This window comes from Arachis ipaensis, chromosome B3, assembly GCF_059453495.1.
Source record: "Arachis ipaensis isolate K30076 ecotype BB chromosome B3, ASM5945349v1, whole genome shotgun sequence".
Taxonomy (NCBI): Eukaryota; Viridiplantae; Streptophyta; class Magnoliopsida; order Fabales; family Fabaceae; genus Arachis; species Arachis ipaensis.
The window spans coordinates 110,691,101-110,708,027 of NC_142438.1; the positions used below are offsets into that span (position 1 = coordinate 110,691,101).

General features: G+C 38.3%; 1 non-coding gene across 1 annotated transcript; it reads right to left on the bottom strand.

Annotated features, from left to right (window-relative positions):
* Window positions 1-1,892: 1,892 nt before the first annotated feature.
* Window positions 1,893-2,000, bottom strand: LOC148572030 (small nucleolar RNA R71). The gene has a single exon (XR_015908988.1). It is a non-coding gene; the product is annotated as a small nucleolar RNA R71 (small nucleolar RNA).
* Between the last annotated feature and the right edge of the window lie 14,927 nt (window positions 2,001-16,927).

The following is a 16,927-nucleotide window of genomic DNA, read 5'->3' on the forward strand; positions in this document are numbered from 1 at the left end:
AAAATATTTTTCTGTTTCTTGTTTGAGTCTTGAGTCATGTTATAAGTTTGGTGTCAATTGCATATGCATCTTGCATTTTTCGAAAATTCATGCATTCATAGTGTTCTTCATGATCTTCAAGTTGTTCTTGGTAAGTCTTCTTGTTTGATCTTTGCATTTGCATGTTTTGTGTCTTTTCTTGTTTTTCATATGAATTCTTGAATTCTTAGTGTCTAAGCATTAAAGAATTCTAAGTTTGGTGTCTTGCATGTTTTCCTTGCATTAAAAATTTTTTCAAAAATGTGTTCTTGATGTTCATCATGATCTTCATAGTGTTCTTGGTGTTCATCTTGACATTCATAGCATTCTTGCATGCATTCATTGTTTTGATCTAAAAATTTCATGCATTGCATCATTTTCATGTTTTTCTCTCTCTTCATAAAAATTTCAAAAAAAAAAATCAAAATTATATCTTTCCCTCTTTTCTCTCATAAATTCGAAAATTTGAGTTGACTTTTTCAAAAAATTTTAAAATCTAGTTGTTTTCTATGAGTCAAACCAAATTTTCAATTTAAAAATCTCATCCTTTTCAAAATCTTTTTTTTTAAAAAAAATATTTTTCAAATTTCTTAGTTATTTTCGAAAATTCCAAAAATATTTTTTCAAAAATCTTTTTCTTATTTTTGTATCAAATTTTCGAAAATAACAATAACAATTAATGTTTTGATTCAAAAATTTTAAGTTGTTACTTACTTGTTAAGAAAGATTCAAACTTTGAGTTCTAGAATTATATCTTGTGATTTCTTGTGAATCAAGTCATTAATTGTGATTTTAAAAATTAAATATTTTTCAAAAGCAATTTCTATCATATCTTTTCAAAAATATCTTCTCATCATATCTTTTTCAAAAATATGATTTCAAAATATCTTTTCTAACTTCCTAACTTCTCACCTTTTCAAAATTTGTTTCAACTAACTAACTAACTTTTTTGTTTGTTTCTTATCTTTTTCAAAACTACCTAACTAACTCTCTCTCTCTAATTTTCGAAAATATCTTCACCCTTTTTTCAAAAATTTCTTTTTTTTATTATTTTAATTTTTTATTTTTATTTTCGAAAAACCACTAACCTTTTTCAAAAACTATTTTCAAAAAAATCAACTAACTCTTTTTCAAAAATTATTTTCGAAATTTTCCCTCTCTCATCTTATTCTATTTATTTATTCATCTACTAACATCTCTCCCTCACCCACCAAAAAATCCGAACCCTCTCTCTCTTTCTGAGTTCAGATTTTTCTCTTCTTCTTTTCTACTAACAATAAGGAACCTCTTTACTGTGACATAGAGGATTCCTCTTCTTTTCTTTTTCTCTTCTCTTTCTTATGAGCAGGGACAGAGAAAAAGGCATTCTTGTTGAAGCTGATCCAGAACCTGAAAGGACTCTGAAGAGGAAATTAAGAGAAGCTAAATTACAACAATCCAGAGATAACTTGATTGAAAATTTCGAACAAGTAAAGGAGATGGCAGCCGAACCCAACAACAATGCAAGGAGAATGCTTGGTGACTTTACTGCACCAAATTCTAATTTACATGGAAGAAGCATCTCCATTCCTGCCATTGGAGCAAACAACTTTGAGCTGAAACCTCAATTAGTTTCTCTGATGCAGCAGAACTGCAAGTTTTATGGACTTCCATCTGAAGATCCTTTTCAGTTCTTAACTGAATTCTTGCAGATATGTGATACTGTTAAGACTAATGGAGTAGATCCTGAAGTCTACAGGCTCATGCTTTTCCCTTTTGCTGTAAGAGACAGAGCTAGAGTATGGTTGGACTCTCAACCTAAGGATAGCCTGAACTCTTGGGATAAGCTGGTCAAGGCTTTCCTAGCCAAGTTCTTTCCTCCTCAAAAGTTGAGCAAGCTTAGAGAGGATGTTCAAACCTTCAGACAGAAAGAAGGTGAATCCCTCTATGAAGCTTGGGAGAGATACAAAGGACTGATAAAAAAGTGTCCTTCTGACATGCTTTCAGAATGGACCATCCTGGATATATTCTATGATGGTCTGTCTGAGTTATCTAAGATGTCATTGGATACCTCTGCAGGTGGATCCATTCACCTAAAGAAAATGCCTGCAGAAGCTCAAGAACTCATTGACATGGTTGCAAATAACCAGTTCATGTACACTTCTGAAAGGAATCCTGTGAATAATGGGACGCCTATGAAGAAGGGAGTTCTTGAAATTGATACTCTGAATGCCATATTGGCTCAGAACAAAGTATTGACTCAGCAAGTCAATATGATTTCCCAGAGTCTGAATGGAATGCAAGCTGCATCCAACAGTGCTCAAGAGGCATCTTCTGAAGAAGAAGCTTATGATCCTGAGAACCCTGCAATAGCAGAGGTGAATTACTTAGGTGAACCTTATGGAAACACCTATAACCCATCATGGAGAAATCATCCAAATTTCTCATGGAAGGATCAAAAGCCTCAACAAGGCTTTAATAATGGTGGAAGAAACATGTTTAACAATAATAAACCTTTTCCATCATCTACTCAGCAACAGACAGAGAACTCTGAACAAAATACTTCTAATTTAGCAAAATTAGTCTCTGATCTATCTAAGGCCACTGTAAGTTTCATGAATGAAACAAGGTCTTCCATTAGAAATTTGGAAGCACAAGTGGGCCAGCTGAGTAAAAGGATCACTGAAATCCCTCCCAGTACTCTCCCAAGCAATACAGAAGAGAATCCAAAAGGAGAGTGCAAGGCCATTGACATAAGCAAAATGGCCGAACCCAAAGAGGGAGAGGAGGACGTGAATCCCAAGGAGGAAGACCTCCTGGGACGTCCAGTGATCAATAAGGAGCTTTCCTCTGAGGAACCAAGGGACTCTGAGGCTCATCTAGAGACCATAGAGATTCCATTGAACCTCCTTATGCCATTCATGAGCTCTGATGAGTATTCATCTTCTGAAGAGAATGAGGATGTTACTGAAGAGCAAACTGCCAAGTTTCTTGGTGCAATCATGAAGCTGAATGCCAAATTATTTGGTATTGAAACTTGGGAAGATGAACATGCCTTGTTCACCAATGAACTAAGTGATCTGGATCAACTGACATTGCCTCAGAAGAGACAGGATCCTGGAAAGTTCATAATACCTTGTACCATAGGCACCATGATCTTTAAGGCTCTGTGTGACCTCGGTTCAGGAATAAACCTCATGCCACTCTCTGTAATAGAGAAACTGGGAATCTATGGGGTGCAAGCTACTAAAATCTCATTAGAGATGGCAGACAATTCAAGAAAACAGGCTTATGGACAAGTAGAGGACGTGTTAGTAAAGGTTGAAGGCCTTTACATCCCTGCTGATTTCATAGTCCTGGATACTGGAAAGGAAGAGGATGAATCCATCATCCTAGGAAGACCTTTCCTGGCCACAGCAAGAGCTGTGATTGATGTGGACAGAGGAGAATTGATTCTTCAAGTAAATGAGGACAACCTTGTGTTTACGACTCAAGGATCTCTCTCTGCATCCATGGAGAGGAAGCATAAAAAGCTTCTCTCAAAGCAGAGTCAACCAAAGCCCCCACAGTCAAACTCTAAGTTTGGTGTTGGGAGGCCACAACCAAACTCTAAGTTTGGTGTTGAACTCCCATATCCAAAATCTAAGTTTGGTGTTGGAGAGTCTCAATAATGCTCTGAACATTTATGAGGCTCCATGAGAGCCCACTGTCAAGCTATTGACATTAAAGAAGCGCTTGTTGGGAGGCAATCCAATTTTTATTTATCTAACAATATTTTTCTTAGTTATATGTCTTTATAGGTTCATGATCATGTGGAGTCACAAAATGAATATAAAAATTGAAAACGGAATCAAAAACAGCAGAAGAAAAATCACACCCTGGAGGAGCATCTGCCTGGCGTTCAACGCCAGAACAGAGCATGGTTCTGGCGCTGAACGCCCAGAACAAGCATGGTTCTGGCGTTCAACACCAGAAATGGCCAACAAATGGGCGTTGAACGCCCATAATGGGCACCAACCTGGCGCTGAACGCCCAGAGTTGTGTGCAAGAGCATTTTACATGCCTAATGGGTGCAGGAATGTAAATCCTTGACACCTCCGGATCTATGGACCCCACAGGATCATCTCAGGATCTGTGGACCCCACAGGATCCCCACCTACCTCCACTCACTTCTTCTCACCCCTCATCACTCTCTTTCACACAATCCCATAAACACTCTTCCCCAAAAACCCTTCACCAATCACCTCAATCTCTCTTCCCCATCACCTCTTCACCACTCACATCCATCCACTCTTCCCCATAAACCTACCTCATAAACTCCACCTACCTTCAAAATTCAAAACCAATTTCCCACCCATACCCACCCTAAATGGCCGAACCTTAACCCCCCTCCCTCCCCTATATATAGCTCTTCATTCTTCCTCATTTTCACACAACACAACCCTCTCCTCTCTACTTGGCCGAAACACACTTCACCCTCTTCTCCATATTTTCTTCTTCTTCTTCTTCCTCTATTCTTTCTTTTATTGCTTGAGGGCGAGCAATATTCTAAGTTTGGTGTGGTAAAAGCATAAGCTTTTTGTTTTTCCATTACCATTGATGGCACCTAAGACCGGAGAATCCTCTAGAAAGGGGAAAGGGAAGACAAAAGCTTCCACCTCCGAGTCATGGGAGATGGAAAGGTTCATCTCCAAAGCCCATCAAGACCACTTCTATGATGTTGTGGCCAAGAAGAAGGTGATCCTCGAGGTCCCTTTCAAACTCAAAAGAAATGAGTATACGGAGATCCGACATGAAATTCAAAGAAGAGGTTGGGAAGTTCTAACAAACCCCATCCAACAAGTCGGCATCCTAATGGTTGAAGAGTTCTATGCCAATGCATGAATCACCAAGAACCATGATCAAAGTAAGAACCCGGATCCAAAGAACTATGTTACAATGGTTCGGGGGAAATACTTAGATTTTAGTCCGGAAAATATGAGGTTGGCGTTTAACTTGCCTATGATGCAAGGAGATGAACGCCCCTACACTAGAAGGGTCAACTTTAATCAAAGGTTGGACCAAGTCCTTATGGACATATGTGTGGAAGGAGCCCAATGGAAGATTGACTCCAAAGGCAAGCCGGTTCAACTAAGAAGATTGGACCTCAAGCCTGTGGCTAGAGGATGGTTGGAGTTCATTCAATGCTCAATCATTCCCACTAGCAACCGATCTGAAGTTACTGTGGATCGGGCTATCATGATTCATAGCATCATGATTGGAGAGGAAATAGAAGTTCATGAAGTCATCTCTAATGAACTCTACAAAATAGCCGAAAAGTCATCCCCCATGGCAAGGCTAGCTTTTCCTCATCTTATCTGCCATCTATGTTACTCAGCTGGAGCTTTCATAGAAGGAGACACTCCTATTAAGGAAGAGAGCCCATTCATGGAGTTCAAGAGGCGCAAGAAGCTCATCACCATGAGATCCCGGAGATGCCTCAAATGCAATTTCCTCCACAAAACTATTGGGAACAAATCAACACCTCCCTAGGAGAATTAAGTGCCAACATAGGACAATTAAGGGTGGAACATCAAGAGCACTCCATCATGCTCCATGAAATAAGAGAAGATCAAAAAGCAATGAGGGAGGAGCAACAAAGACAAGGAAGAGACATAGAAGAGCACAAGGACATCATTGGTTCCTCAAGAAGGAAACGCCACCATCACTAAGGTGGATTCATTCCTTGTTCTTATTTCTTCTGTTTTTCATTTTCTATGTTGTGTGCTTATCTATGTTTGTGTCTTCATTACATGATCATTAGTAGTTAGTAACTATGTCTTAAAGTTATAAATGTCCTATGAATCCATCACCTCTCTTAAATGAAAAATGTTTTAATTCAAAAGAACAAGAAGTACATGAGTTTCAAATTTATCCTTGAACTTAGCTTAATTATATTGATGTGGTGACAATGCTTCTTGTTTTCTGAATGTATGCTTGAACAGTGCATATGTCTTTTGAAGTTGTTGTTTAAGAATGTTAAATATGTTGGGTCTTGAAAGAATGATGACTAGGAGACATGTTATTTGATAATCTGAAAAATCATAAAAATGATTCTTGAAGCAAGAAAAAGCAGCAAAGAACAAAGCTTGCAGAAAAAAAAAATATAGGCGAAAAAAAAAATATAGAAAGAAAAAGAAAAAGCAAGCAGAAAAAGCCAAAAGCTCTTAAAACCAAGAGGCAAGAGCAAAAAGCCAATAACCCTTAAAACCAAAAGGCAAGGGAAATAAAAAGGATCCCAAGGCTTTGAGCATCAGTGGATAGGAGGGCCTAAAGGAATAAAATCCTGGTCTAAGCGGCTAAACCAAGCTGTCCCTAACCATGTGCTTGTGGCGTGTAGGTGTCAAGTGAAAACTTGAGACTGAGCAGTTAAAGTCAAGGTCCAAAGCAAAAAAAAAAAAAGAGTGTGCTTAAGAACCCTGGACACCTCTAATTGGGGACTTTAGCAAAGCTGAGTCACAATTTGAAAAGGTTCACCCAATTATGTGTCTGTGGCATTTATGTATCCGGTGGTAATACTGGAAAACAAAGTGCTTAGGGCCACGGCCAAGACTCATAAAATAGCTGTGTTCAAGAATCATCATACTGAACTAGGAGAATCAATAACACTATCTGAACTCTGAGTTCCTATAGATGCCAATCATTCTGAACTTCAATGGATAAAGTGAGATGCCAAAACTATTAAAGAGGCAAAAAGCTATAAGTCCCGCTCATATGATTGAAGCTATGTTTCATTGATAGTTTGGAATTTATAGTATATTCTATTCTTTTTATCCTATTTGATTTTCAGTTGCTTGGGGACAAGCAACAATTTAAGTTTGGTGTTGTGATAAGCGGATAATTTATACGCTTTTTGGCATTGTTTTTAGTATATTTTTAGTAGGATCTAGTTACTTTTAGGGATGTTTTCATTAGTTTTTATGTTAAATTCATATTTCTAGACTTTACTATGAGTTTGTGTGTTTTTCTGTGATTTCAGGTATTTTCTGGCTGAAATTGAGGGACTTGAGCAGAAATCAGATTCAGAGGTTGAAGAAGGACTGCTGATGCTGTTGGATTCTGACCTCCCTGCACTCAAAGTGGATTTTCTGGAGCTACAGAACTCGAAATGGCGCGCTTCCAATTTCGTTGGAAAGTAGACATCCAGGGCGTTTCAGCAATGTATAATAGTCCATACTTTGCCCAAGTTTAGATGATGCAAACTGGCGTTCAACACCAGCTCTCTGCCCAATTCTGGCGTCCAGCGCCAGAAAAGGATCCAAAACCAGAGTTGAACGCCCAAACTGGCACAAATACTGGCGTTCAACTCCAAGAAGGACCTCTACACGTGCAGCACTCAAGCTCAGCCCAAGCACACACCAAGTGGGCCCCGGAAGTGGATTTATGCATCAATTACTTATTTCTGTAAACCCTAGTGACGAGTTTATTATAAATAGGACCTTTTACTACTGTATTAGACATCCTGGATCCTGGATTGTATTCTGATCCTGTGATCACGTTTTAGGGGGCTGGCCATCTCGGCCATGCCTGGACCTTCCACTTATGTATTTTCAACGGTAGAGTTTCTGCACTCCATAGATTAAGGTGTGGAGCTCTGCTGTTCCTCAAAGATTAATGCAAAGTACTACTGTTTTTTATTCAATTCATCTTATTTCGCTTCTAAGATATTCATTCGCACTTCAACCTAAATGTGATGAACGTGACAATCATCATCATTCCCCATGAACGCGTGCCTGACAACCACTTCCGTTCTACATTAGAATCGAATGAGTATCTCTTAGATCTCTTAATCGGAATCTTCGTGGTGTAAGCTAGAATGATGGCGGCATTCAAGAGAATCCGGAAGGTCTAAACCTTGTCTGTGGTATTCCGGGTAGGATTCAATGATTGAATGATTGTGACGAGCTTCAAACTCGCGATTGCTGGGCGTAGTGACAGACGCAAAAGGATAGTAAATCCTATTCCAGCATGATCGAGAACCGACAGATGAATAGCCGTGCCGTGACAGGGTGCGTTGACCATTTTCACTGAGAGGATAGGATGAAACCATTGACAAGGGTGATGCCTCCAGACGATTAGTCGTGCCGTGACAGGGCATTTAGATCATTTTCCCGAGAGAAGACCGAAAGTAGCCATTGACAATGGTGATGTATCACATAAAGCCAGCCATGGAAAGGAGTAAGACTGATTGGATGAAGATAGCAGGAAAGCAGAGGTTCAGAGGAACGAAAGCATCTCTATTCGCTTATCTGAAATTCTCACCAATGATTTACATAAGTATTTCTATCCCTATTTTATTAGTTGTTTTCGAAAACCCAATTACTATTTTATATCCGCCTGACTGAGATTTACAAGGTGACCATAGCTTGCTTCATACCAACAATCTCCGTGGGATTCGACCCTTACTCACGTAAGGTATTACTTGGACGACCCAGTGCACTTACTGGTTAGTTGTGCGAAGTTGTGAACGATGGTATTGGCATCATGTTTTTGGCGCCATTACCAGGGAAAGAAAGAGCGATGAATTTTACATAATTAAAGTGTAATCACAATTTCTGCGCACCAGTATGTAAGCTTAGTGAAACAAGAGCCTCAATCATGTAAGTGCATGCATACATTAAACAATGGAAATATAGAATTGAGCAAGACAAAGATCACAATTTTAGAGAGGAAAACACACACAAAAATAAAATATTGATTGATAAAATGCAACCAATCAAATAGGTTCAAAATCTTACTGGTTTTGTGTGTTCGAGCTCTAAACCATGTTCCAGTATAATATTTCTTCAAACAAGTTTAACATTAAATTTTATTCAAATTAGTGAAATGCTCTAAAAGGTTTCTTGAAAAAGAAAATATTACTTCAACCAAGTGGTAAAATATGCACAAAATCAAATAATCATGCAATCAAACATGCAAATGCAACAACTAACAAGAAAAATAAACCATTGGTGTTGAGATAGAAGAGTAACTAACCTGTGGAGATCGGTATCGACCTCCCCACACTTAAAGATTGCACCGTCCTCGGTGCATACTGAGATGTACAGGTGGACGGGTTGTTCCAACTGGCGCTTTTCTCTAAAGATTGGGCAGATGGACTTGTCTTGTTTCTCCATATAAACGTCATCCGATTCCCTTCCGGGTGGCCATCCTGAAAGAAAAAGGGAAGAAAAGTAACCCAGAAATAAAGATAAGAAAATAAATAAAGTATGGGTGGGTTAATGCCAAATGAAAAGGGTCTCATTTACATGGAAGCTTCAACATGTACGTGAGAAAATAATAGAAGCCATGGCATACCAGTGGTACAAAATTTATAACAATGGGGAAGAGAGTGCAAGACAATATAAATTAATGTCAATGCAAAATTAATACAAATATCATAAAAGATTAGTATTAACTTAAATAATATTTCCCAACAGTGTAAAACAAGTCACTGAGCATCAAAAATAAATTCAAAAAAAGATGCAACAGTTGAATGAGAAAATTGTAACACCAATGGGAACAAAAATAATAAATTTAGAAAAGAAAATAAAAATATGCACAAAATTAAAATGCAATGAATGAAAGTATGCAATTAAGTAAAAGAGAATGAAAGTAAAGAAGGAAAAAGAAAAGAAGAAAGAAATAAGAATGGAAAAGAAAAATTAGAATTTGGGGGAAGAAAAGATATGATATTTGGCGCTGATCTGGATAAGTTGTGCGGCGCAGGCGACGCGGACGCGTGGGTGACGCGGTCGCGTGGTGCGTGATAAGGTCAGGTGACGCGGACGCGTGGGTCACGCGATCGCGTGACCTAATTTGTGCGATTGGCCCGAGTGCAGCCTCGCGGTCGCACAACTCTCTGTTCAAAACTTGGTATTGCCAAAATCCAGGGTGACGCGGTCGCGTGGTCGACGCGATCGCGTGAGTGGCCATCATGGGGATATGACGCGGACGCGTGAGCCATGCATCCGCGTGGTCAGGCGTGTGCAATCAGCACCAGTCCAGCACCACTCTCGCACAACTTTCGGTCGTGCATCCTTTCTTACGTCGATTTCCAGGTCACGCGGCCGCGTGAGTGACGCGGATGCGTGGGAGGCAGGTTCCCCATGTGACGTGGACGCGTCAGCGACGCGGTCACAAGGGATGATTTGTGCTAAAGGCACGCCTCCAGCCACGCTACCGCGTGACTCTCTGTTCGATTTCTCTTCTTCACAACGCACATGTGACGCGGACGCGTCAGCGACGCTGCCGCGTCGCGTGCGTGCTTTTTTTTTTAATAATGCAGTATGCAGAATGCAATGCTAACATGAATGTTATGCAAAATTCCAGGTTCAATACAATAAAATAAAATAAAACTCGAAAACAAATAAAACTAAATAAAAATGAAAAAGGAACGATCATATCATGGTGAATTGTCTCCCACCTAGCACTTTTAGTTAAAGTCCTTAAGTTGGACATTTGATGAGCTTCCTGTTATGGTGGCTTGTGCTTGAACTCATCCAGAAATCTTCACCAATGTTTGGAATTCCAGTAGCCTCCGGGATCCCAAACTAGGCACGTAAAGCCTTTGAGCAGCTTCAAACAAATTCTTAGGCTCCCGGGGTGTTGGATGTCAGAACAGATTCCAGGATCCCATACCTTGCTATTACACCCGTCTTCTTGTTGATCATCATGATTCCATCCGGGTGGCAAGCAATCTGAATTCTCACTAAAGCGGCCAAACAACTTCCTAGACCCATTCAATTGAGCTTTACACCAACCCTTGCATTTAAAGTTTGAGCTTCCAACCATAATGAACCTTGCAGGACAATTCTTACCACTGACCATCTTCCTTTTACTCTTAATGCCATAAAAAGCTCTAAGTTGACCATCCGTCTCCAGTAGCCCATATTCAAGTGGAAATAAAAAGCTAAGGGATATGAATTTTACCCACTTGAATGTTGTGAAGGATGATGGCAACATAGGGGGAGGGGTCCCCAATAACTTTGGCAAGGTGATTTCAAGCTCCATTTCCTTGTGCTCTTTGACAACTTCCACCTCTTTGCAATCTTCTTTAATTTCAACCTCTTCCTCTTGGTAGCTTTCTTCCAATTCAATCTCTTCTTCATTACTTACCAAGGGCACAGGAGGTTGTGCTTTTTCTTCTTTAATTTCCATCTCTTGATCAACCTCTACAAAGTCTTCAACCATGATCTGTCTTGGAGGTTGTACGCTCTCCTCAACATCAACATCAAACACTGTGGAAGGAGGCTATGTGACTGGACTTTCCAATGGAGGTACAACATCTCTTAAGTCTGCAACCACTTCTTCCTTTTTAATAATTGCTGTTTTGTCCAGTTGTTTAAGTATAAAATCATACTCATCTTCGATGATTTTCTTTCCATGACAACTCCTTTCAACTACTCTTTCATCTTCAAGGGTCTCTCTTACCTTTACCCGTAGGGCCTCCTCTAGCTCCTTATGAAGTATGGATTGGCGAAGATGATCCCTTTTTTCCTGTTCCATATCAATAGCATAATTGGGATCATCTTGCTCTTGGATTGATGGATGTCGGTGCTCTCCCATGGAGGATGGTGATGGGATGAAAAGATCATTATGTGGTTGAAAAGGAAGTGCACTAGAGCTTGAGGGTTGAATATTGGAGGTAGAGGGTTGGTTCATGCGGGATATAAGATTTTGGAGTGTAGAGGTGAGACCAATGATGTTAGATATGAGTGTATTGTTATCCAATGGAGGTTGGGGTGGATCTATGTATGGTTCATTTGGTTCATAGGGTGGTTAGTATGGTGGATTTAGGTTAGGGTCATATGGAGGTAAATGGTGTAAAGGGGCTTGTGAGTTTGGTGGTTCAAGGGTATGTTGGGAAGGTGGTTCATAAGCATATGATGGGGGTCTATCATATCTATCATCTTGGTATGCACCTCGGAATGGTTTTTGACCATAGTGATTTGTTGGATGTTGGTTGTCACGAAAGGGTCCACCATAACTATTGTCTTGGTATGCATCGCAGAATGGTCTTTGTCTATGATACTGTGGAAGGTGTTGTTGCCGGAAGGGTTGATCAGATCCTCGTGGCTCCTTCCATCTCTGATTGTTTTGACCTTGATGCATGTTCCTGTTATAATTTTCCTTCCTTGCAACTACATTGGAACCAAACACAAAGCGAGAGGGGTGAGAACTCATAATAGTAAATAAAAATTGAAAACGAAAAATAAAGACAAATTTTAAATTAAAAGGTTATTGAAATTTAAATTTTGAATTTGAAAATTAAATTTTGAAATTTGAGATTTGAATTTTGAAATTTAAATATTGAATTTTGAAATTTGATTTTTGAAATAAGATAAGATAAGTTTTTGAAAAAGATATGATTTTTGAAGAAGATTTGAATTTTGAAATTTAAATTTTGAAAATTTAAAAATTTTTTTTAACTTTGAAATTTGAATTTTAAATTTTTAAATTTGAATTTTGAAAATTAAAATTTTTTAAATTTTGAAATTTGAATTAAAATTTTTTTTATTTGAATTTTTGAAAATTGAAATTTGAAATTCGAAATTTGAGTTTTAAATTTTGAATTTTTGAATTTAATGAGGAAAGAGAAAAACAATAAAATGATATCAAACTTAAAATTTTTAGATCAAAACGAAGAAAATAATTAAGAACAACTTGAAGGTCAAGATGAACACCAAGAACAAATTTTTGAAAAAATTTTTAATAACTAAATAAAAACTAATAACCTCTTAATTTACGAAAAAGCAAAAATAAAAACAAAAATAAAAACAAATAAACAAGCAAAAAGCAAATATTTACAATAACCAATAATATGGCACACGTTTGCAATTCCCCGGCAATGGCGCCATTTTGAAGAACTGAAGATTGATGGTTTAGAAGTTATAGTAAACTCTCGTTGCAAGTATAGTTACTAAACCAAGCAATCAACCTTTCTTACAAACGTTTTGGTTGTCACAAGTAACAAACCCCTAAATAAATTGATAACCGAAGTATTTAAACCTCGGGTCGTCTTCTCGAGGAATTGCAGGGAGGTATGTTCTTATTATTGGTTATGAGTCTTGTAAATTGGGGGTTTTGAAAGTAAGGGAGCAGTATGTTAAATGATAAGAAGAATAAAATAAATAAATAACTATAAAATAAACTCTTAGCAAGTTATGAGGATTGGAAGTCCTATGCTAGTTATCCTTATCAATTGTGATGAGAATTGGATTTTTCTCCCACTTTGTTAACCTCTAACTATGAAGGTAAGTTAAGCGGATGAATTAATTTTTTGAATCCTCAAGTCCTAGTCTTTCCTTGGAGAAGGGCTAGAGTTATTGGATCTCGAATTAATTCTTGAAGAATTCCAATTTTCAATCAACAAGGAGTTTGATAACTCAAGTGTCTCTAATTTATCAATTCATCAATTAAAACCAAGAATATAAAAAGCTAAACAAAATCCATAAATATGAAATACCTCAAATTGCATTAATAAAAGAAATCAAATCTAACATGGAAGTTCATAAATTAAATTAGAAAAATAAATAAAAGGAACATTGAACATGTGATCGCAAAAGATGAAATAATCATAAACTGAAAAGAATTCTAATTCTAAATCCTAAGAGAGAGGAGAGAACCTCTCTCTCTAAAAACTACATCTAATCCTAAAATTGTGAATTTGAAAGCCTGTTATGAATGGATGTATTTCCCCATTTTATAGTCTCTAATCTATGTGTTCTGGGTTGAAAATTGGGTCAAAAACAGCCCAGGTACGTTCAGGTTGTGGCAAAGCGACGCGGAGGCGTCGTCCACGCGTTAGCGTGCATTGAAGTTCACAGATGCGACGCGGGCGCGTCATTCACGCGATCGCGTCACCCAACTTCAGGGCAGTTATGGAAAATTATATATCGTTGCGAATCCCCGGATGTTAGCTTTCCAACGCAACTGAAACCATCTCATTTAGATCTCTGTAGCTCAAGTTATGACCGTTTGAGTGCGAAGAGGTCAGGCTGGATAGCTTAACAACTTCTTCAACTTCTTGTATTCCTTCCACTTTTGCATGCTTCCTTTCCATCCTCCAAGCCATTCCTGCCCTGTAATCTCTAAAATCACTTAACACACATATCAAGGCATCTAATGGTAATAAGAGAGGATTAAACATAGGGAACTTAAGGCCAAAGAAGCATGTTAAAGCACATAATTAGGAAGGCAAATGTAAAACCATGCAAATAGTATGAATAAGAGGGTAAAGAGTTGATAAAAACTACTCAATTGAGCACAAGATAAACCATGAAATAGTGGTTTATCAACCTCCCCACACTTAAACATTAGCATGTCCTCATGCTAAGCTCAAGAGAAGCTATAAAGATGAAGAGGAATGGTAGATTAATATGAAATGCAACCTATCTATACGAATGCAACTACATACAAAATGTTTCTACCTACTTAGTTAAAAGTAAACAAATCCTTCAAGAAGAAATATGAACTGGATTTCACTAATTCAAATCATGAAAATGAAGTACAAATAGACTTGCAAGAAGAAAATAGCTCATGAAAGCAGGGAACAAGGAATTGAGCATCGAACCCTCACTGGTAGTGTATACACTTTAATCACTCAAGTGTTTAAGGTTCGATTCTCTCAATTCTCTACTAACCTTGCTTTCTAAGGCTTGCTTTTCTTCTACCAATTAACAAAAATTTAATGCACAGATACACATAGCAAGAGGTCTTTTAAGGGTTGTAATGGGGTTAGGGTCAAGGTAGGATTGTATTTGGCCAAGTGGACTAAAATCTGAATCCTTAATTAACTTAAACTTTCCACCTAACTTTAGACAATCCATGTAATCATAATACCACCTCTAATTATCCATTAACCATGTTTTCCACATATTCATGCATCCTAATTTTAAGTACAGTACATATGTATTGCTTTCACCACTTACTTTGGGGCATTTTGTCCCCTTTTACTTATTTGCACTTTTTTTTCATTTTTTTCTCTTTATTATTTATATATTATTTTTTTTCTTTTGTTTTTCTCAGTGCATATGATTAATTTTATGAACATGTCCTAAACATTTCTTTCACATTTTCAGAAAATTCTAACATACTCAATTCTCAAACCAGATGTTTCCAAACCCACTTTTCCCCAATCAAATAGGTTCAAAATCTCACTGGTTTTGTGTGTTCGAGCTCTAAACCATGTTCCAGTATAATATTTCTTCAAACAAGTTTAACATTAAATTTTATTCAAATTAGTAAAATGCTCTAAAAAGTTTCTTGAGAAAGAAAATATTACTTCAACCAAGTGGTAAAATATGCACAAAATCAAATAATCATGCAATCAAACATGCAAATGCAACAACTAACAAGGAAAATAAACCATTGGTGTTGAGATAGAAGAGTAGCTAACCCGTGGAGATCGGTATCGACCTCCCCACACTTAAAGATTGCACCGTCCTCGGTGCATACTGAGATGTACAGGTGGACGGGTTATTTCAACTGGTGCTTTTATCTAAAGATTGGGCAGATGGACTTGTCTTGTTTCCCCTTGTAAACGTCATCCGATACCCTTCCGGGTGGCCATCCTGAAAGAAAAAGGGAAGAAAAGTAACCCAGAAATAAAGATAAGAAAATAAATAAAGTATGGGTGGGTTAATGCCAAATGAAAAGGGTCTCATTTACATAGAAGCTTCAACATGTACGTGAGAAAACAATAGAAGTCATGGCATACCAGTGGTACAAAATTTGTAACAATGGAGAAGAAAGTGCAAGACAATATAAATTAATGTCAATGCAAAATTAATACAAATATCATAAAAGATTAGTGTTGACTTAAATAATATTGCCCAACACTGTAAAACAAGTCATTGAGCATCAAAAATAAATTCAAGAAAAGATGCAACAGTTGAATGAGAAAATTGTAACACCAATGGGAAAAAATAATAAATTTAGAAAAGAAAATAAAAATATGCACAAAATTAAAATGCAATGAATGAAAGCATGCAATTAAGTAAAAGAGAATGAAAGTAAAGAAGGAAGAAGAAAAGAAGAAAGAAATAAGAATGGAAAAGAAAAATTAGAATTTGGGGAAAGAAAAGATATGATATTTGGCGCTGATATGGATAAGTTGTGCAGCGTAGGCGACGCGGACGTGTAAGTGACGCGGACGCGTGGATCACGCGATCGCGTGGGTCACGCGATCGCGTTCGCGTGACTTGATATGTGCGATTGGCCCGAGTGCAGCCTCGCGGTCGCACAACTCTCTGTTCGAAACTTGGTATTGCCAAAATCCAGGGTGACGCGGTTGCGTGGTCGACGCGATCGCGTGAGTGGCCATCATGGGGATATGACGCGGACGCATGAGCCATGCGTCCGCGTGGTCAGGCGTGTGCGATCAGCACTAGTCCAGCACCACTCTCGCGCAACTTTCGGTCGTGCACCTTTTCTTACGTCGATTTCCAGGTCACGCGGCCGCGTGAGTGACGCGGACGCGTGGTAGGCAGGTTCCCCATGTGACGCGGACGCGTCAGCGACGCGGTCGTGTGGGATGACTTGTGCTAAAGGCACGCCTCCAGCCACGCTACCACGTGACTCTCTGTTCGATTTCTCTTCTTCACAACGCACATGTGACGCGGACGCGTCAGCGACGCTGCCGCGTCACGTGCGTGCTTTTTTTTTTAATAATAATGCAGTATGCAGAATGCAATGCTAATATGAATGTTATGCAAAATTCCAGGTTCAATACAATAAAATAAAATAAAACTCGAAAACAAATAAAACTAAATAAAAATGAAAAAGGAACGATCATACCATGGTGGGTTGTTTCCCACCTAGAACTTTTAGTTAAAGTCCTTATGTTGGACATTTGATGAGCTTCCTGTTATGGTGGCTTGTGCTTGAACTCATCCAGGAATCTCCACCA